Genomic DNA, 21,571 nt, shown 5'->3' on the forward strand with positions numbered 1-21,571 from the left:
ACTTCACATACAGTTTAGGTTTCATCTTTGCCTTCTATTTCCCTCTCCTTTGTTTTGCTGGCAAATTATTATAGGCAAAGAAAGAGAAGAATGTGGATAGCTGACTGTATAAGCTACGGATAAGAAGTTGCAGGCTTGTGATAAAAATGAGGTCATCTGACATGTATGTTTTTATACATTTAATTTTGTCCTGGAGACTGTTTACTCTTATAACAGGTTCACAATATTTTTCCAAATGATGTGCAAATCTTGGAAACTGCTAACTTGACTAGCATTTTGTCTTCCATCCACTTCGATCCCTTCCTTAATTGTCTGGACACAGTTTAGAAATGTCTGCAAGGCTCTTCAGCTCTCACAATTCACGTTTCAATTGCTACCAAAGGTTTATGCAGCACCACCACTACAGCTTGGCTCTGACACTTTTTGGTTTCATTTGAACTTCTTAGTTTTCCTCCTCCTGCATTTCATAGAATTAAATGCTATGAGGCAGCATCTTCATGTAGCAAGGCAGTCTGAGTTTCACGTGGCGAAAGCCTGCTGGAGATGGGCAGCGATGTGGCACAGCTCTTACCAGCTCTTAACCAGTCACCTCTGCCAGGGTGAAGGCTCTCAGCCCACAAGGCTGGGGTCTCTGCAGGAAGCCTGTGTCCAAAGTCACAAGGGTGGAGATGGGCAGTTTTCCCATCATATTGTACTGGGATCCTTTAGTCTGTCCAGAAGTCTACCTGGAACCTATGAAAGCAGGTCTGAATAAATAATGATATTTAATTCCTCACAACATCACATGCAATGAAACAGGGAATTCTTACCACAGTGTTCACAGACCTGACTCCCAAACATTTCAATGGCTGTTAGATACCAAATGAATTTTAAAACTTCTTTGTCTATGTAACTAATTAAGGTCACACTGAGAGAACCTGTGGCAGAGCCTCTAAATGAGTCCTTGTGTTCAGTGGTATCCCGGAGTTCTACATACTGGTCCATCTGTACTTTCACATTTTTCCAGAAAGTTGATTTCCTAGGAGCTCTCTCCTGAGCTTTAAAGAAACAAGCAAGACCCTGTTGAATAATGTGTTACTGTTTAGAATCCGCTGAAAGATCTATTATTTATATGCTAGGTTTGATTATATAAGAACTTCAGAGATGTGCCCAAGATAATTATTTAAAAACACAGTCAATAAAAACAGACTAGAACCAACCACCATCCCTCAAAATATAACTAATTGAATAGATTACACTATGCAGATGAAGAATCTGCCAGAAACACTAAGCAGCCCCTTTCAAGCTGTAGGTCTTGCACAAAAAACTTCCTAAAATACATATGCATATACATATATACATATATATACATCCATATAAAAAAAACCATAATGAAGACATGAGCCATTGGCATTTAACCCTAAATCAGTAAGACAAGCCTATCTATTACTGCTCCGTTTCGTAGTCTTGATTGGTTTTTGCTGTCCTGTGGTCCTTTGTCACCCGGACACCTTGTGAAACAATCATTTACACTGATCCTAAACTGATAAAAGATGTTACTAGATTAGAGCAGTAGCATTTTTCATTCATGGAAATGAGTACATGAGGACAAGGGCAAGGGCAAAGTCATCCTGAGGATGGACAGCATACAAGACTGAAGACCATTCACAACTGTTCCAGCATTATTTCTGTCAGTTTTCTCTATGATCAGCTGTCATGGAATAGAGTTGGATGGCATTTAGAAAGAGAATTTAAAATAAATCTTTTATTTCCCCTGGAATTACTGAAGAAATATGAAAGTACACTTCAAAGGAGTTCAACATGATTAGGTTGTTTTACTTTTTAAATATGCAGGGCTGTTTCTGCTTGGAATATAGCATCTCTTTCAAGCTAACATGTCATCCCATTTCCTGGCTGTGATACTGCAGAAATATGCTTCCTCTCTCTCTAACTCTCTGCAGACATTCATCACAGTAATACTAGCTTGGGCTTTTATTTATTTCCCAGTGGCAAGAAATTCCTCCTTTTCTTCTATTACAGGATTTGTTTTCTAAGGTGATTATTTTCCATTTGAATGATCTTGAAGCTCATCCTTCTGGGAAAGGCCAGCATGAAGCCCTAGGTCTCACTTAAACTTATTTTCAGAAAGGAAATGGTACATTGACTTTGTTCTGGCTTTTGGCACACGGGTAAATTTTACCTTCTGCTTCAAATCTTGATTTATAAAATGCATTTTTCAAATGTAAGGCATTCATGCCTAAGAATGGGGGTCTTATATTTTCTTTAAAACCTAATAGATCACTGAAGAATTACTAAACAATTCACCCATGAGTTGTGTTTACTTTATGGCAGTGAACAGGTATATTTTAGTAATCAAGCCTGGCTGTGGCTGTACCTACAAAAAGGCGTGCCTTCAGCATGGGAATGTTTGAAGAAAGAAGCCCTTGCAGCCATTCTTTCATTCTCCGATCACCACTCTCAAGAGTAAGGAGTCATAGTGAGAACACCTGCAAAAGAGCTGGCGAGGAGTTAGTGACTGGCAGAGTACGTGGTGGCAAGCCCAGCATGTGAAACTACACACTGACCAAATTCCCATCAGGGCCAGGCATGCATATTCCGTTTTGTCAGCAATGTCTAGCTGCTTCCCGGGCAGTAGCTAATCCAGGTTAGCACAGCTGAGATAAGGAAAAAGTTCTAGTAGATTTAAGGGGCCCTTATGAACAACGGGGGGACGTCCTGTCCATGCCTCCAGCCTGTGCGTCCAACCTGTACCTCCAAAAGCCACCCATCGGCGACCCCTCCTTGTAGTTCCTGGAGCTCCCCGTGCAGTCTGTAGTGCAAGTACTTTATTAAATCTATCCTGTTTAACCCCTTATGAACCTTGAGTGTCTCTCCCTGCCTGTATCCAACCCTCTCTTGCCTGCCTTGCAGTTGCAGGAGGACAGGTTCATTTCACCTGAGTGATATAAGGCAAAGCAGTGTCAGCCACAGAGTTCGGTTCTTTTCTCATGCTAGTTTCACACCATTCTTGTTTTGTAGGAGAGGAGCTAGTCCTGATTTACAACATTTCAAACCAGAAGAGCATCAGGCCTTCAGCTTCCAAGAAGTGAAACCTCAGGAATAAAACCAACTTTTGTTCAGTTTCTCATAATATGTTTAGTGCCCTCCTCTTAAATTGTTCAAACTCTTTAGTGAAATAATTAGCTCTTATATATAAAACACTGCTAAAAGCTCAACTGTTCTAAATTTCAGTGGGATTCTGATCAGGCTATTATATATGTTATTCCAGTGGCTTGCTTCTCATCTTGCATGAAGACTTTTCTTTGGATGATATGAGTTCAGCAAATACCATTAACCCAGCAGTTCTGAGCAGATATCAGTCTCATTTTCCTACTCTGATCATTGTATTACTCAAGGAAAATAAAGGTGGCACAAAAGTGTCCGGACAGAGTACACTGTATTATTCAGCATCCTCTGTAGTGTCCTGCCAGAGCCAGGAATTCTTGTTCAGCTAGTAATTTGTCAATGTGTAAAATGTCTCCTTCCTGATACCTTCCACATATCCCTTTTGTGTGCTGAAAAGGCATTTTTAAGTTGATAATTGCTAGTCACAGATTCTTGCTGATTTTCTTCATTGGACTAATGGAGCTCCAGAATAACTCTCTGACTTCATAACATTGCTCTGGATTTAACCAAGTTTATAACTGCTGTTTCAGATTTGATTTTAGAGTGAGAAATTACATACAACTTAACTGCAGCCAACGAACACCTCATTACAAGCCAGCTCCCTCTAGCTGTGAATATTGAGGAGGAAGAAGGGGAATAAAATTAAAAAGATTTGAAAAAGAAGCATTCAGTGTGTTTTAATCCTCTCAGAGCTTAGTCTGTAACACAGTGCATGGGGACTTCTGTTCAAAAATCCTGTTAGCAAACAACAGGATTTACGTATGTAGTTCCCAAGGCACCTCTTTCAAAATTGTTTTCTTCATGATTTTGCTCCAGCAAAATCAGTTCACAGTTTATAAAAATTTTTCATGTAAATTAATTAATTTCTTGGGAATGTCAGTAGTACTTTATCACTAGTAGTTTATGGCCTTTTTCAGATAGCTATCTCAGAACAGAGTTCACTGACTTCTAAGACACTGTCTGTTGTGTGCATCCTTTTTATGGGTAAGCACTTTCTTTTTTAGTTCTCTTTGTGTTCACATGTTTGTCTCTGAAACTGACTTGTTCCCATCCATTCCTTTGGAGAAAAAAATGTTTTGCATTTACACAATACTTTTTTTGAATTCTAAATCCAGTTTTCTTTTGTACTTATGAGAGCTGGCCAAAACCATGCCTTGCTAAGAAAGGAACTTAATGAGGATAATAGGAACATTTTGGAAGAGAAAGCTTATTCCTAGTGAGTAAGGGAAAATAAGAAACTAATTTCTGACATCAGAAAAATAAGAAACTAATTTTTGACATCATAAAAATAAATTCCATTTTTAGTTGCCAATAAATCAGTCTTGATTGAGGTGTTCTGCTTTCTTCAATGAGAACCACCCCCTTTAAAATTGAAAATAATTTCAATAAAATAAAAACAAATTTTTGTTTCTTTGAAATTTTTTATAGAAAAATAGGATGCTCTGCAGGAATTCTCTAAGCCAGTGCTCTCCTGTCAACCTAACAAAAAGCAGAGAACTTTTGTTTTTATAACATAGCTTCTTTCTCATTTTACTTATTTGTGTTTTATACACAAATCACTATTTAATCCATTCCAGTTCAGCCCATTCAGTAGAGGGAGAGTATTGATGTAGAAAATATGCATTAAAAATACTTCTCCTTACACCTCATGAGTTTGCACTGAAGCAAGATGGTGGGATCTCTGAAATTACAAATAGTGCAGGAATAGTGGAATTATCCCCCCAATATCTTGTTAATATGGTCCACTAAAGTTGAGATTTGCCAGCGGTTACTAATAGTTGGGCAATTTTTACATGATGAAAGACATGAATAGGCATTGTGTTAACAGAGAAGAGATTTTAGTCTCAGGTCAGCTACTGGGCAACTATGTTATCTTTACTTCTAGCTTATATGTAGTCATGCTAACACACCATTACTGACATCAGAGGTGACAATAAAAAATGGCTTAATTAACTATTGTCATCTAGAACTTTCTGCCCCTGAAGGGCACCCAAGGGAACGGACGGCTGCTCCTGTAGTGACTGTCAAATGCTGAAACGGTCTGCAGCCAGCTTCCTCCTCCTTGCAAGTGCATGTGGTAATCCTGCTGCTATGCCCCCAGACACTGAGTGTGAAAGCTGGGTAACTTTGGCTGCGATAGAGACTTGATGCAGCTTTTGATGAGTGCGGACAGGTAGTGTACTGTACACATACGGGTTTTGCAGCTGTGTTGGGATGGCTCTGGGCCATTACTATGGCTCTAGTTTTGCTATGGGGCACCCACTTTTGTACTTGAATAGTCACAGAGTAAAGGGCATTTTAAACAAATGAATGTTATAGGCATTATGTTGTATTTTAGCTGAAACAAACCCAAGGCAGTTTTAGAAAAACAAGCTGGAGCAGTAAATTGTAGAGGATCTCATAAATGTAAATGTAATGCCCAAGGCTTAACATTTAGTTGTTCTCTCTCCTCTTTTTTATTTTTATTTTTAACTCCATGCAACACTTCATGTGAAACTTCACAGCATGCCATAAATTTTCTGCCAACTAATAATTAACTTACCTCTAGGTAATGTATCTTGCAGAATGACAGTATGGAGCTGCTAACAGTACCTTAGGAGGGCATAGTAATGGCATGGTGCTTGCAGGTGGGGAAAGAGTTTATGAGTTTGACTATCCCTCCAAATTAAAGATATTAAAGCTTGCTCGTAGGAGAACAGGTATGAATATTTAAACAACTAAATGCATTTCTGAATCTATTTAGAGACCTGTTATGAAAACTGGGACATATATCAGATGCTCTACCATTGATCACAGTCTTTGAACTCACAGCTACCTGAGCCTGATTGATCACAAGCCTTTTAAAAAACAATTTAAAGACAGATATGTGAATATTTTTTATTACCAAGAAGGCATAAAATATTGAACAGTTTTGTTGGCTGGATTTACAAAGGCTTTCATGGTGTAAGGGAAAGCCTCTGATAAAGAGAGGCAGCATTGAAAGTGGCAGTATTTGACGATCAGACAGACAATTTGATTCACTTTGGAGGTGATGCTCTTGAATGATAAAAAGACTTATTTTAAGATGTGGAACACTTCCACTGTTCATTGTTTCCATAGAACAGACAAAGCCAGCTCATTCCTGAGAGGCAGTTTGTCACTGAGGGTGTGAATAATACACAAACCTTCTATCCCCACTTCTTGCATTCCTAGGTCTGGCTGAAATCTGAGGACCTTTATCCATCCTCTAGTGGCAGAGCAGGAATTAAGCTATCACTGAATGCACTGAAACTTGGGCTAGACTTTTTACAAGTTCTTATCAATAGTGACAGGACTGGAAACAAAACACTGGAGTCTTTCCCCACTAGTCGCTTGAGCTAGTTAGTACTTTGGCACCAGCCTATGCTACAGTATGTTCAAAAACTTTTGTTTAGGAAGGTAAGGGGCACAGGTTACATTTTTCTAAAACCTGTAAATTGGTGACTCCAGATTCATTGTAGGCTTCTGAATGATTTGGACACATCTGCAAATTTTAAAACTTCATTATTAAAAGTACTCAGTCATCTCTGTTACCTTATTTGCGCACTTAGCTGGGCACATGGAAAAGAACTGACCCTCTGGTAATCAGGCTCCTTGCAGATGGCTCAATCTGAGCACTCCAAACACGAGATCATGTTGGAAAATTCAGGCCATGAATTCTCATTTGAAAAAGCTATCATGAAGAACAAAACCTTGTTTGGGGAAAATATTTTACATTTTTGTTCTGCACTCTCTTTTGTATACATGATAAGAATTAGAGATTTTTGACTCATAACTAATTTCCTAATTATCAACTTCACAAATGGCAACTAGTTTAAAAATAATTTAAGCCAATGATTCTTTTTTTTCCTCAGAGCAAAAGGCACTTCCTTTGGAAGGATCTCAGAGGCATGAGAAATTTTACGGGGGGGTTGTAGCACGCACTCTCTGCTCTTATCATTTGTTTCTCCCTCTCTATCCCATAATACCTTCTGATCTACCCTTCACTAGGAATTCCTTGTCTAGTTCAGTACCAGTCAGGTGATGTCCAGGAGCCAGGGCAGGCTGAGGTGCAACACACCAGGAGGGGACAAGCTGGGAGCTGGTGTTGAATGGGCTGGTGCAAGGCATGGGGGTGCATACCTAGAGAGCATGAGAGCTAGGACCAGGAGGTATGAAAAGTAGAGCAACATACTGAGAGAGAGAAGGAAGATTAAACTTCAGACCCCTTTTTTATTTGATTACTGGTTGCTATTATAAGCCAAAATTTAAAACTTCATTAGGGATTGAATACTTTTTGTTTTATTCATAGGTCCATAGGATAATTCAGGTTGAATAGGATCTCAGGAGGTCTCTAGTCCAACCTCATGCCCAAAGCAGGACCAGCTAGGAGCTGAGACCCAGGGCTTTATCCACTCGGGCCTTAAAAAACTCTGAGGATGGAGAGTAGGATTTGTGATTCAAATAACAGTCACCTTCATATTTTCACATTCATGGTCTGAACAGAGATTTCATTTAGTTATTCCCCATCCCTTTTGTGTGTGTGTATGTGTGTGTTACGGTAGACACTGGCTGATTGTATTGTTATTTCTAGCCTGTGAGTCCTATCAGTGGGAGCTCAGATACCTACCTGAGTGTGCTTTATGTCTTCTGAAGTTTACATCCAATCCACTGAAAATGAGGGATAGACATGTCTTGATGACAAGCAGTTACTGAGTGAAGGGAGCACTTGAAATGGTAATGATGAAAATGACACTTGAAGTATTCTGGAGTGAAAGAATCACTGGAGTGAAAGAATCATTTGACCAGATAAAGCACAAAAACAATGGGATGCTATTATATGCATTGTGTGAGAAACATCTATAGATTTGAGATGTTGGAAACAAGCTGGGACACTTCAGAAAGCTGAAAAAACATTTCTAAGTTAACTGGTGGTTATATTGTTTTAATAATAAGATGATCAGACATGAGAAGAAAGAAAGGACAAAAATTCCCACCCTCTATCTTTTAAGTCCTACATAGCCCTGCAGTTTAGTATACTGTAGGAGTATGCCAGCCCCAGGATAGCGGTTTTGAGATTCCATTTACAGTCTGGATTGGCAATGGCTCCATCCCACTATGCCCTCAGGCATTACCAAGTCAAAAAATCTAGAAGTGTGAGATAATCCTTCAGAAAAAAAAGTTGAGTTCCACATCGTAATTTATACTCATGGGACTTCTGCATGACAGTGTGCCTGCTGGTGAAAGTAAAATCTTCGTGGGCTCCTCAAAGAAGCCTGTGTATGTAAGTTAAATATGCTCTGAGACTACTGTCATCTTCCCTAAAGGCAAAATTTGGCGTGTATGGCATACATAAGAACTAGATTCCCAAGCAAAAAGTTGAGCAGTCTTCTTGATAGATTGACAGCTGTGAGATGCATAGTGAGAAATCACCTAGAGCTCGTGTGTAACAGTACTTACACATCAAATATCTGCATTTTTCTTCATGAGCAACCAAACAAATCTTTGTGAATATTTTGTGTGTGTCTCGATTGTATTAAGGCACTATTTATTTTTACTTCTATCTGTGTTTGTGTCAATGGTAATGTCAGGATTTCTGGCAAGCCCTACACCATTCTGCTGCCACTAAATACTAACTACTGGAGTACTCTCACAGCACCTACTTCTGTAATACAGTCCCACTACACTGCATGGACCAGTTTGGTAGCTGGCAATGCAGGGTGGGTGTGTAATGTTTTCCAAGGAGTTATATCAGTATCATGGTCCTAGGCAAACAGCAGGACAGCGTAGAAATTGTCTGAGCCCAAATGCCTCCCAGTAAATTTGTAACACCTTCTTTTATCTGTCTTTCTTTGCAGAGATAGTATGATTTTAGGCTGCAGCACAGATAAGCCTTAAAAATATATATTGAAAGACACCATCAAAATAATTGGTAGGACATCAGCCTTTGCCCTTAGGAAAACACCTGAGAAGCCAATAGGTTCATTATTTCACTGCCTACACAAGAACCATAAACAAGGGTGGACAATATTCTTGAAGATCTTTACATAGTGCAAGTTTGGCCCAGTAAACTGATGTCTCTATAGCTGCTATTAGTATTGTTTTGACAATTCTAAACTCAAGAGATCATTTTCAGTTTCAAGAGATGGCAATTCATAATAAAACATATATTGTTCAAGGGGTAAATCCAATGTGTTTGGTATTTTTTTCAGGCTTTTCATATATGAAAGATACAGGTTTTTTTATATAGAAGTTCAGATTTATTTAAAATTACACTCAATACAGAAGGAAATATGCAGGCAGCTCCTGCAGGATTGTCAGAGATTTAAGGACAACCAAGCTCTCCTGGTTTGGCATGTAACATGCATTCCCCCTGAGGTGTGCCTATTCCTGAGTAAAATGGGATTAGGAAAGTAAGGTTAACCTTACCTTCAGGGGTCTCTGTTTTTGACATTTACTTACAGATCCACCTTCCCCTCACTCCTTCCTTCCAAAGGCTTGGGAAGTGCTTTCTGTCCTAACGTATGCAAAGTGGAGGCAGTCCTGCACTATCGCCCGCTGACTGCATGATGACAAGTGCCTCATCAGTCTTCGTGCTGGGAGGCTAAGGAAGACCTGGGAGGTCTTGACAAAGTGCACAAGCAGCTGTAAGGTCTGCTCTTGTCAAAGCAGGGCTCTGAGGCCTGCAAAGCCTGCAGTCATGCTCTCCCTCTCCCCTAGCATTTGGAAGTCTGGCTGTGTCAAAACTAATCTGGGTTTTTATTTCATTTTTCATTCCATTCATTTTCATTATGAATATAGTTTTGAAGAATGGCAGGGAGATTTTTGCCAAAAATCCAAGGGTTTTGCATTCACACACAGCTCTTTTTGCATTTTTGTGTTGCACACATAGCTATGAAGCTGAGATTTTTTGGAGTCTATTAAATCAACAGCTGAAGTTTTGTAGAGAAAGGAGGAAATCCAGCTTTATTGCATTGTTGTATAAATAACAGAAATTCAGGGCATGTTTTACAGGTTTCCAAACTTTATTGATTATAGTTATTCTCTTTCTCTCTTTCTCTTTATGGCTCATTCCATTATTCATGTAAAAATTTCTCTCCCTCCTTTTTTCTTTGTCCTCTCTTGTTATGAGATTACATTTTATTCATTCCTTTCAGGGAATGCAAGAAACATCATATGCAGACAGTAGAAAACTGAAGTCAATATGATATATAGAAATATAAAATGTGAGAAAGAGACAAAGCATCCTGTAAATCTGTGTAGAATCTCTGTCAGAGACCTGGAAAACCACAGAAGCCATAAGACGTATATCTTGCTTGTAACTTGATTAAAACACTGACGGCAAAATTCTGCTCTCGGACATAAACAATAAACTGCTTTGTTTTGGTGTTGCATTTTGACTGCGCATTTAACCTTTCCACTGACACCAGCAAGAGACTCTGGCTTTGAGGCTGGCACATGGAACTGGAGGGCTGCCGTGGAGCAGGGCTTAACTGTGAAGACGCACATGCAAATGCACAATAACGATGATTTCTTTGCAAACATGTGCACACAAACACAAGACTCCTCTCTTCCTGAAATGTAGCACTTCATCAGATCTGCCTAATTTTGTTGCTGTTTTCTCTGGTCATGGGATCTTTCTCTCACCTCCCTGGGTATGCTGAAATTATGTCTAACAAGCAGAGTGCTGCATTCAATTCCTGCTGAAGCATGACTGCCGGGAAGGGCAGAGACATGCTCCGGCATCCATGATATTATAACAGAATAACTCCATTATGGTTTGACCTTGAACAAATTGCTTATGTGCCTGTGCTTTGCTTTCCTGTACTGCAGTGTGAAGGTAATGATACTGGCCACTTTTGAGATCAATGACTGAAAAGTTTTATAAAAGAGCTCCTCTCTTTTCGAGTTAAGAATCACTTTTCATATAAAGAATAACTGTTCTGAGTGCTTTAACATCCACTGACTCTGTCTTGAACTCAGCTATGCTGTTTAGTGTGAAGTGTCCTTTTTTTTTTTATTTTTTCTTCAGCAATAGTAGCAGTTGCTTATTAACAGAAAAACATTGGGAAATAATTGCTGACTCTTGGGATCAGGTTTCTTTCTTTTGCAGCCCAGTACTTTAGTCTTAAGCATGAAAAAAGTTCTTCCTCAAACTTTATCTGTATGACTGAACAGCATTTCTGTGAGCAAGGGCCAAAGGATCTAGTCCCAAGACCTTTGAAAGAGTTGATCTGATTTGGCACTCTGCTTTTGTATCGTTGTCTTAGCAGAGAGCGTAATTGCAGGCAAAGCCTTCCTGGGACTTCCTTAAGTGAGGAAAATAGACAAATATGTCTTTTTGAAAGCAGAATGTTATCCTTCAGAGATTACCAAACAATACCATTTTTCTAATGTTTAGCTCTTCTCTTTTTCATGTGGGAAAATAGCAATAACAGCAAACCTATCCAAAAGCCTGGAAAGGATTTTTCATGAGGGATTGCAGAGCTTTTTTACTGCACAGATCTCTTGGTTTTGCATACTAATCTCCATGACAAACTATGCATGATTCTGCTCCCATTAATATCATGATTCTGCTCCTATTGATATCAGTGACAAAACTGCCACGGATTTTAGCTGGAACAGTATCAAACTCCATTTTGCTGCTGGTTTGAAAGAAAAATGATATTTTCTCATAAATTTTACATATAATTTCTGGGCCCCTTTCCCCCACAGCCTCTGTCTAGAGGCAGGGAGACCTTGTGGGAGCTTAATTTATAATATCCCCATTACTGTCATGGCAACAAATTACAATGTCAAAAACCCAAGGACTGTATTGTTACAACTCACAAGCACTCAGGAAAGAAGAAAAATACTACCGAATTTCACTCAAGGCATATGACAGGTCATGAGCAAATGAAGAAAACGTGAAGAAAAACATGTCGGAGTCTCTGCCTTTGAATGTGTTTTCTATGCCTCCCTTATACACTTGAGCAACCTTTGGCCTTCAGGAACCATTGGATTTTTGTCCTGTGCCTAATATTTCCTTTGGGAAAATGTTCCAGAGGATGTTCCTGAGAAGCCAGAATTACTCCCCTTTTATCTAAATGACAGTCTGCATTTCCTGTTTTCATATTTTTTTGTCTCATTCATCCTGATTACTGCAGGGAATCTAGCTTCGACCTTAAGTATCATATGGGACAGCTGTAAGTGCTCCATGATGGGAAAAGGCACTAAACTGTAATTCACACTTGCAAGGCAGGCAGTGTGTGGAAAGGTCCCTGTACGCATTGCTGTGTAGATTGCACTTTGAAATTTCTTACGTAACTAAAGAGAAAGACATAAGTTCATATATGCGCTACATGTGTGAGTTTGGGTAGCTTCTTTTTTCTTCTGGAGAAATAGTTCCACTATAATGTTGAAACAATACCTGTAATTTTCAAACTAGAGTCCCAAGCATAGTTTTCATTATCTTATGAGCCCTATTAGCTTAGCAGAAGTGAATTCTGTGTTGAAGCTTTTCCATACAGAAAATTCTTGAGAGAAGGTAACTGTAAGGAGAACAGTTTTTTCTGATTAGCATGACAATAACGAACCTTCATTTTACAGAACAGCTATAGCAATAAAAGGCAAACAGTGATCACAGACACTCTCTGAGCAGCCCTTGAAGAAGGAAGATTGCTAACTCAATGTTTCAGTGTTCTTACACTAGAATAAAAGTACCTTTTAAAAATTCGATTAATTAATTAAGTGTATGGACAATCTTTACAAAGGTGTTCATGCAGAAAGTCAATGAGAAACATCTGCTTCAGAAACATCTGCTGTGCAGATTAGCCATTCGATACGGACAAGTAACTGCAGAGTGGCTGAGCAGCTGCAGCAGGTTGCCTCTGCAGTAACAGCCATGCACACACTTTTAGCCTGAGCCTGCTGCAAGGTGACATATGTTCTCTTAGCTCACTGTAAAGGTGGTTTAAGGTCATGCATTTTAGTTGCAGTCAAGGTAGCTGGGAGATGGTGAGATGCACATACTACTGCCTCTTAATGTGGTTTGACCGACCTTCGGCTATGGATCTGGCCACAGCCCTGGCACCTGCAGCGCTGTTATGTTTTCTGTACTTGACTTCCTTTTTCCTCTGACCTGAAGGGAACTGTAATGGGTCAATAGCTCAGAAGATGGTCTCTGAAATGAAGTAAATGGAATTTAAGCCAGGCTTCTCTGGCCTTTCCAGGAGAAAAGTCTTTTCTGGGGATTTTTTTTAACTCTCCCTTTCCTCCAATTGTCTAAATAAGTCTCAAAGTTTACGTAGCTGGTGCCCTGAATGAAGTTATCGGAATAAACATGCTCTCCGCTGTGCAGGCGGAAATTTCCTGTTGTTGTTTTGATTGATGTGTGAAGACATCAGCTAAAACATTTAAGAGACATTTCCTCCACTCTCCAGAAAAAATGATTCTTTTGTTATTTCAAGATTAACTTTTTCACAGCATATCAAAAGAAATTCTCTAAGCCTTATAGTCCGAGAGAGAATTGTAGCAGTTTGGCTGAAGGACTTTGCAAAAACAAACACAAGTGCAATTTGCTGCTATCTAGCAAGATATTGCAAATAATAGGAATAATCCCCAGCAGCTAGTCTTTAATTTAGTTAGAAATGCCTTCCAACTCAAGCTAGTTATAAAACCATTCTACTTTTTGTATCTCTCTTGTACAAGTGTTCTGAATGATGTGCCAAGATTTTGGTGCTTTCAACACTAGATTTGTTTCAGTTTTCTATGCAAGAATTAGAAGGGGGTTGTGTAAAGTGAGGGGTTCAGGCAAAGAAAGGCTCTTGAGGCAAAAAGAGATATACTGCCTTACTGAGGTGGTATTCACAAAGGCTACCTTTAGTCCAGTGAGGCTGATCTCCTTAGGGTCCATGTGTAATCAGAGCATAAGAAAGAGCTCCAATGTTAGGTAATTTGGAGCAGTATATTGCACTCTGTCCCAGAGCTGACCCCTTGAAGCATCTCCACCTATTCCATTGATCCTGTTCTGCCTCACCATGGCTTTCTTACTCCATGCCTGGGAATGACCTGTCATGTTTTTTAAACCATGACAGTGTGCTATGTAAGTGAACACTGTCCTAGCCATGCAGACTTCAGTAGCTTAATTGAAATGCAGAAGGTGGAGACATAGGAGGAGAAATCTGTAGTACTTGGTCAGGGAGAAGTAGGGATGGAAGAAAATGGGATTCTCTGTTGTGTATCTTATTAAGCAGTGGAATTGCAGAAGGACTTAAGGTCTGTTGGCACTAGGCAGCACAGTAATGTTGAAAGATAAACAAGAGAGTCATGGCACTGAAAGCAGTGGAGGCAAGGCAGTGTGCTGCTCTGCCCAGGCCGGATTAAACTGCTGAGAAAACTAATGAACTCAGTGCTAATGCAGCTTCGCTTCCCCCCAGCCCTGAGTGGTATCTCCGCACAGCACTTCACTGAACATGCTCTGATTAATCTTTTGGATACTCTTACATGTGGTGTTTGCTCAGTGAACTGCAATAATTAGGAGAGCAGATAATGAGAAAATTAATCTCTTTTGGTCTACAAAACAGAATGATCATCTGGCTGATCCTGCAATTAAGTCCACCTTAAAGCTTTTCATATGTGCTCTGCACTAGGCAGCTACCTATCAGATCCCTTTCCTCAGAGTGCTGTCTCATGTTCTCATACAGGTCATACTTCTGATGTGGCTCCCAAATTAAGGTTTCTTTGCTGCAATCTGATGAGGTCCTTTGGGAGCACCATGGGGATAAGCAGCTGGCATTTTTTGTCTGAGATGAGCTGAAAGGCATGAAATGGAGGAGGTTAAATGGAATGAAGTGCAGATACACAACAGGTGTTTTAAACCAGCCTGGAGCCTGTGTTGCAAAGGCATTGTATAAGTAGCAGGATCAGCAAATGCAAGTCTTGGATGATGTTAGAAGACTGCAGAAATTGTACTTAGTCTGTTCAGATTTCAGCTTGATTTAAAGTTCACCTGTATAATTATGGGCAGTGAGAAAATCCTAACATAAGGCTTTTCGTATCAGGATGTTAGGTGGTATTGTTTGAAAAAATGATAATCCTGCAACAAAGATTTACCTTTGAATTTGGGACTTCATGTGTGTATGCAGAGTTAGAATTTGCACTAGGTTTTATCTCTTCCTGTAAAATGTGTCACCTTTGTAATTATTATTCATTCCTCCAAAGCCCCATTAAACGGTTTATATGAATGTCTGTTATGCAATACAAAAAGTGCTTGAAATCTGAAGGAAATTAGTTTGCAAACATAGGAAAGCTGAAAGCTAACTGGATTATCTAAGAAGATGCTTTTAATTTAAAAGTAAATTTGTATCTGAAAAGATGAGTTCCTACACCTGCTGCCAATGTAAGAAACACAAAGAGTAACTCTATCAGTGAAAGAGTTGGAGCATTAGTAAGCGTTACTTACTGCTCTTAAGTGGAGGGCCATGGAGGGCTCCTTGACATTAGAGGGAAAAGAAAATGCTTTTAAAAACTTTTTGGTATGCATAACTCTCTTTTTGCTTTATTTGCAATACAGGATTTCAGCAACCACTTTATTCAGATATAATTTAGTGCTGTGATTAATTTTTTTTTTTTTTTTTTTTTTGCTTTTACTGTTTTCTTTCTTGCAAGCAGATCTTCTCTGGAGACTACTATATGATTATCTGGCTATATCTGAGAAATGTGTTCTGTTTCTGGAGGAAGACTCTCATGTCCACATGTCTGAGGAAAGTGTGATGTACTGTTATTATCTGCCTGTGAGGGCAAGGTGAAAATGAGCCACTGATTTCCAGAAGGCTTTAGGGTTCAATGAATTTACATTTCTGCAAAGCCAGTTGGCAAGGAGGACTCAGGAAAAAAAAAAACTGTTGAGGCATACTGGTCACCAACCATATGACCACGGCATAAGTGTTTGTCTATCTACTGCTTTCATCCCAGCCATGAAATAATTGAATTCCAGCTTCAGAGTTGTGCTGCAGTTTCTGTAGCACTTTTTGTTTTTCTTATAGTCCTGACTTGGTCTGATCTGTAGTGTTAACTGTGAGCTGTAAAACAGTTGCCACATTCTGCCTGCAGGATATCTAGAACATCTTGAGAACCTGTGTAAAATAAGGAGTCAGGTCCTCAGATGACATGAAACAGGATTGTTCAATTACTACAACCTCTGGAGCCTTGTCAGATGCTTTACTGAGGGTCTGGCCTTGACACTGCTGTGAAAGGACAGCAGAAGTTGGGTACTTCTGCACTGTTTCCCCAAGTCAGTTTTGGGTTTTATAATAGCAATGGGAGGCTTTTTGTTTTGTTTCATTTTTGAAAGTAGGCTGCTGTTCTGTATGAACTCTGAATTGTATTTCTAATGCACAGCATTGCTCAACTCTAAAATCACCTGTGGAGAGTATAATTGGAGTTCCTTTGGTTGAAGCATTTGATTTACTTAGTTCCTTTTTCTACAGTTCAGGGACGTATTTCACAGTGAAACTCTTGCAGTCACCTATTCCCTTCTCAGCTGGCCATCCTTACTGGGAGAGCAACCTGTACAGCATGTAGGAGCATGAGAATGCTCAGAATTGAAGTGAAGCCTTCACTTGGATACAGTACGTATCAACTTAATGTTAAAAGGACATACATATTTTATGACATGAGTTTTTACATGAGTAGAATGATTCAGATTCTTCAGAAGATATGAACACCTAGTGTTAGACAAAATTGCTGTGGCAGTAAATTGAGTTAAATTGTGGTGTCTGAACAATAAATAATAGCTATCAAAAATGACTTGGAAGGTATTTAACTCTAAGCTAGGATTCCAGTTTGTCATCTTGGGTCCTTCTTCATAAGAATTTTTCAGCCAGCTTGGTTTATTATTATTAATTACTAATATTATTCAAGTATTCTCTAGGAAAACATGTAACTTTTTCCATTGCTCCCCAAATAAGGTTCATAAGTGCTCTGCCAACAAGCTTACATCAGTATGTAGCAGAAACCTTAAGGTACACAGAGCAACAAATTAGGTATACCCACATTACACTAATTAAGGATACCTGAAATGAGAGGGGGAAAAAAAACAACTGATATAAAAGAAAAAAGAACATACAACACACAATGAGGTTCTTATGCATTTTTTTCTGGTTCATTTGTAGAAAAACTGAAAGAAAACCAGAAACTATGTTTCAGAATCTTAAGCCTCAGACCTTATCCCAGATCCTGAACCCTGCCAAAAGGTAGGAAAAAAGTTTTCCATTCTATTTTCCTGTAAATCCAAGGAATTAATGGAGATGGAAGAGGCCATTTTATTTATAAATGATTGACAGATCATTTCTGCAAGAGCACTGTCTGGTTTCGATAACTATGAATAATGTATATGGATAAGACTAATATAAAGTAAGTGGAATTTCAATTTATAGGTTTTAGCATGCAACTCTTTCGCTGTTGATCAGAATGAAAGTAGAAGCAAGATGGTACCTCATTTGAAGAAAAATTTAATAACCAAACAAAAAAGCTGATCTGCTATCATTCTCGTCTCTGGACCCTTACTGTTGTGTCCATTATACATTTGCCACTATACATTGAGCTGGAATTACTGCAGGAGAAAAACAGATGGGAATCAAGGTCAGAAATATATTTGAAAGAAGGTTTCTTTAGTTCTACTGTTGATGAAAAAATTTACAGGACTTTTTGTTTGTTTACATTCCTCTATAGCATCCAACCTTATTCTCGAGATGTTCTTTCTCCAGCACTGATATAACATGACATTTAAGTGTCAAGGCACTGTTCTGAGCTCATTCACAGTTCCTTCATCTGACCCAGCTGGTGAATTAAATCAAATTAGTATTACTAGTATAACCATGGCAATAAAAAATTACCCTTGTTGTTAAGATTTGAGCTTTCAGGAATGCTACCATTTATGTATGCAGATAGAAACTGTTAGATGCTTATCCTTTTGAGAATGCAGGCTCAGCACTGGAGAGCGTGAGTCACACATTGTTATAAGAGAGCAAAACAATTGCTTCTGCAAGCTGGAAGGTCCCTTCCACGTTATGACCAGAAATCTTGATGTTCAGCTGAAGCAAATTTGGAACCAGTATGGAATTGCTTTTGCCTTGCCTTCCTATGACAGGGAGCAGGGAATAAATATCAAAACGAAAATTTCAGTGTGGTTAAATATGCTTTGGCAGTCAACAACATCACATGTAATACTGGTAGGAGAAAGAGGCAAGAAAAATAGGTTCTTCTGCTTCCTGCAGCTACAGCTTGGCTACAGAGCTGTAGATTCTCTAAGGTTTGTACTACAATTTCTTTCACTGACTGGAAGAAGTCAGTCTGTACAAAGATGAAGGTAGACAAACAAGAAAAATATTACAAGTGATATTTTCTAAAATAAGATGCCTCCCAGTGAAGTTCAGTTCTTAAATAAGACATCTCTCTACTGATGCAAGAGACTTTCTCCTTCTGATTTTACAGGAAAATGAGAAGCTGCTAGTCAACACTTGCAGATTAATTATTCATACTCCTATCCTTTGACAACAATATTTAAAATTTCTTAATTTGCAGGCAAACTATTTAGCACCTCTTGTTTACAGCAGCATGACACATTGCCCATACCTTTTTGGGAATGATTAGTCAACATCCTTCTAATCACCTTGGTTTGGGTCATTCTTTAATGTAAGAATTTCTAACTATACTTCTACTATTTTTCTCCTTTTTGTTTTCTGTTTGGGGTACATGGTGTTTCATTTCTCTGATTAGATTTGCTTTATATTCCTGTGTTTCCTGAACTTTTTAGATAACTGTTAAAAAAAACAGCTCTTCCAGTTGGCGATTAACTAAAATTTCTCCTCCCGGCTTCAGTAGAGGAGAAATTTTTTCTCTGATATGCCTTAGGATGTGTGGATGGGTGTGTGATTTCCCACACTTCCTGGAACTCATTTCTTTGTCCTCTTTCGTGTAACTGCAGTAATCTAATTTTTTGTTAACAGTGATATTTTAGTCACATTTGAGTTCTCTTTACTGTTACAGAAGCCTTTGAGGAGGTTCTTAAAATGAGTGTATTATTAAGATGCAAGCAGACCAACCTCAGAGTTTTGGGTGTTTCCAGATCTTGATGTGAATCAGGTGCCTCATCCCTTGGTGTCAAAACCGCACCATTAAGTAGAGTCATTCAGAAACAATTTATTTCAGAAGCAGTTAGGGCATTTAGGGGTGTATATCCCATTGGCCACAATCGATGTGGCCACAATCAAGACAGGCCCCTGCTGCTTCGGCATTCTGGGCAAAATAACTTCCAGATCCCCAGAGCAAATCAGTAGCCACAAAGATAAGCCAGTTTTCAGTGCCTTGTCCATTTTAGAAATGCTGCCTTTCTGGTTCTACCAAGTGGGTACCTGCTCAGCTTATTTTGAGGCTAGGTCAACCTCAGTGTCATGTTCCTAAAACTGAGTTGTTCTAAAAAAATTTTCCTCTTCAGTGGCTCACTAACCTCCTCATTTTTAGGGAAGTATCATTTAGCAAGTATTTTTGAGTATTATGTAACTTTTAGCATGGCACTGGTAGGAGGTGATTAAAATACGCAGACTTTTTCCAAACGTGCATTGTAGCTCAGCCAGAAACTACATGCTTGAGACAAGAATTTCTGATTGAAACTCTATGGTCTGTGTTATGTGGGACATCAGAGCAGTTATTTGCTAAAATCTGTTAAAGTTTTGACTCTAAGAACAATGCAATATGCACCGATCCATATTTCAGCAGTAACAGTGATCTCTTGGTACACCTAGCATATGAAATGCTGTGGTATTTCGTGGTAATTGTTAATTTTACAAGAATCTTATGTGAAAGGAATAAAAGATTTTATCATCAAAATTATATTTTTCATCCAATATTCAGGCAACTTTTCTCCTGTATAAACATAAGCTAATTTACACAAACAAGGACAGAAAATGCATAAGAAAAGTATTAACTGTTATGTGAACTTTACCAGTACTATGATGTGAAATAACTCCTCATTTTATTCTTCTGTCTAGCAGTAGTGGCATCATGCACCATAAATCACACTTACTGGCTCATGAATTATCTGGCCTCTAAACATACACTGACAGGAAAATTAAATGGTCCAGAGAAAACTGCTTGCAGCCCTACATCAGGAGAGAAGGAGACGAACACAAAGAATACATGATTCCTGTGGAAAACGGCTAGTTGACTCAAAGTGCTTCCTATCAATACCTGATAGTATTTCTGCATCCAGTGATGGAGACTATTACTTTTGGCTTTTAGAGATATGAATCTTATCTAAATTACCCTCATTATGTGAAGTTAGTCACATGGTAGGCTCAGAACCAGCTTTGAGAAACTGCTATATCTGGAGTGAGACAGCACTTGTGCCAGATTTCAGCTTAGTTGTATATGCCCTATTTATAGTTTCTGGATTTTCTAGGATTATTAGTAAGTAGAGTCACTGATGCAGGCTGCATCCTTTACCCCCTATGCTCCCATCTACCTGTTCTTTCCAGGATTTTTTTCTTGCACCAATATTGCTCACCTTCTGAAGAGTATTACAATAACTAAAGCAAAGCCATACACGCAAAGAGCTAAGGGAGTCATTTAAACCATATTTGACTGATCAGGTTTGAATGCAGATTGTACATACTCTTAGGCTGAAACTGGGTTGTGATTAACTACACTACAAGAAAATGTGAGAGGATTTAAAATGGGATTTTATTAAGGATTTTCATATAAGAAACTGATCACTAATTACTGGAGAACATTGTCCCCCACTCCCATAATTGTGTCACTCAAATTATGAATGGAGCCCTCAGCATGCATATCAGACACATGTTTAAAAATGCCACAAAAAATGAAAAACAAACAAAATGCGTAAAGAGTAAATACTAAATGATGGAACCATTCTCTAAATATATATCTAAAGCGTGTTATATTTGGCATTAGTTTATGCAACAAGAAGAGCAGGTTGTGTGCGTACATGTCCATGGAAAAATTTCAGAGGAAAGATCTCATGAGTCATGACGGACCTAGCCAGAAAACAAGGATTCAAGTCTGTAGACACTCTTTATATGTCAACAAATGTTGACATTTGTTTTCATCATGATGGGAAATGAAAACAAAAATTTCTAGTGTTTTTTTCACATACAACTCAACACACATACACACAAAACTTCTGTACATACGTGATAGTGGAATAGCCTGTATCCTGGCTGATGAGGGGCTCCAGGCTGGGGAGTCTTCTCTCTTCCAGCCAAGTGACCTGACCTTAAACAGTAGAGGTCATCTTCTTCTTTGTTTGTATGATGTTTATTTATACCTAGCAGAGCAGCTCTTACAAGAGTGATGTTACAACCCAGCAATTCAGGCACTTAGCTAGGAGTGGAAGAGTCATGGTCTAAAA

The 21,571-nt window shown here is 38.8% G+C and overlaps 1 long non-coding RNA gene across 1 annotated transcript; it reads left to right on the forward strand.

Moving 5' to 3' along the window:
- Positions 1-122: 122 nt before the first annotated feature.
- LOC106486796 (uncharacterized) lies at positions 123-10,336 on the forward strand. The gene is made up of 3 exons (XR_001292955.2): positions 123-163; positions 4,083-4,149; positions 10,320-10,336. It is a non-coding gene; the product is annotated as an uncharacterized lncRNA (long non-coding RNA).
- The last annotated feature ends 11,235 nt before the right edge of the window (positions 10,337-21,571 follow it).

This window comes from Apteryx mantelli, chromosome 3 (assembly GCF_036417845.1).
Source record: "Apteryx mantelli isolate bAptMan1 chromosome 3, bAptMan1.hap1, whole genome shotgun sequence".
In the NCBI taxonomy this organism is placed as follows: domain Eukaryota; kingdom Metazoa; phylum Chordata; class Aves; order Apterygiformes; family Apterygidae; genus Apteryx; species Apteryx mantelli.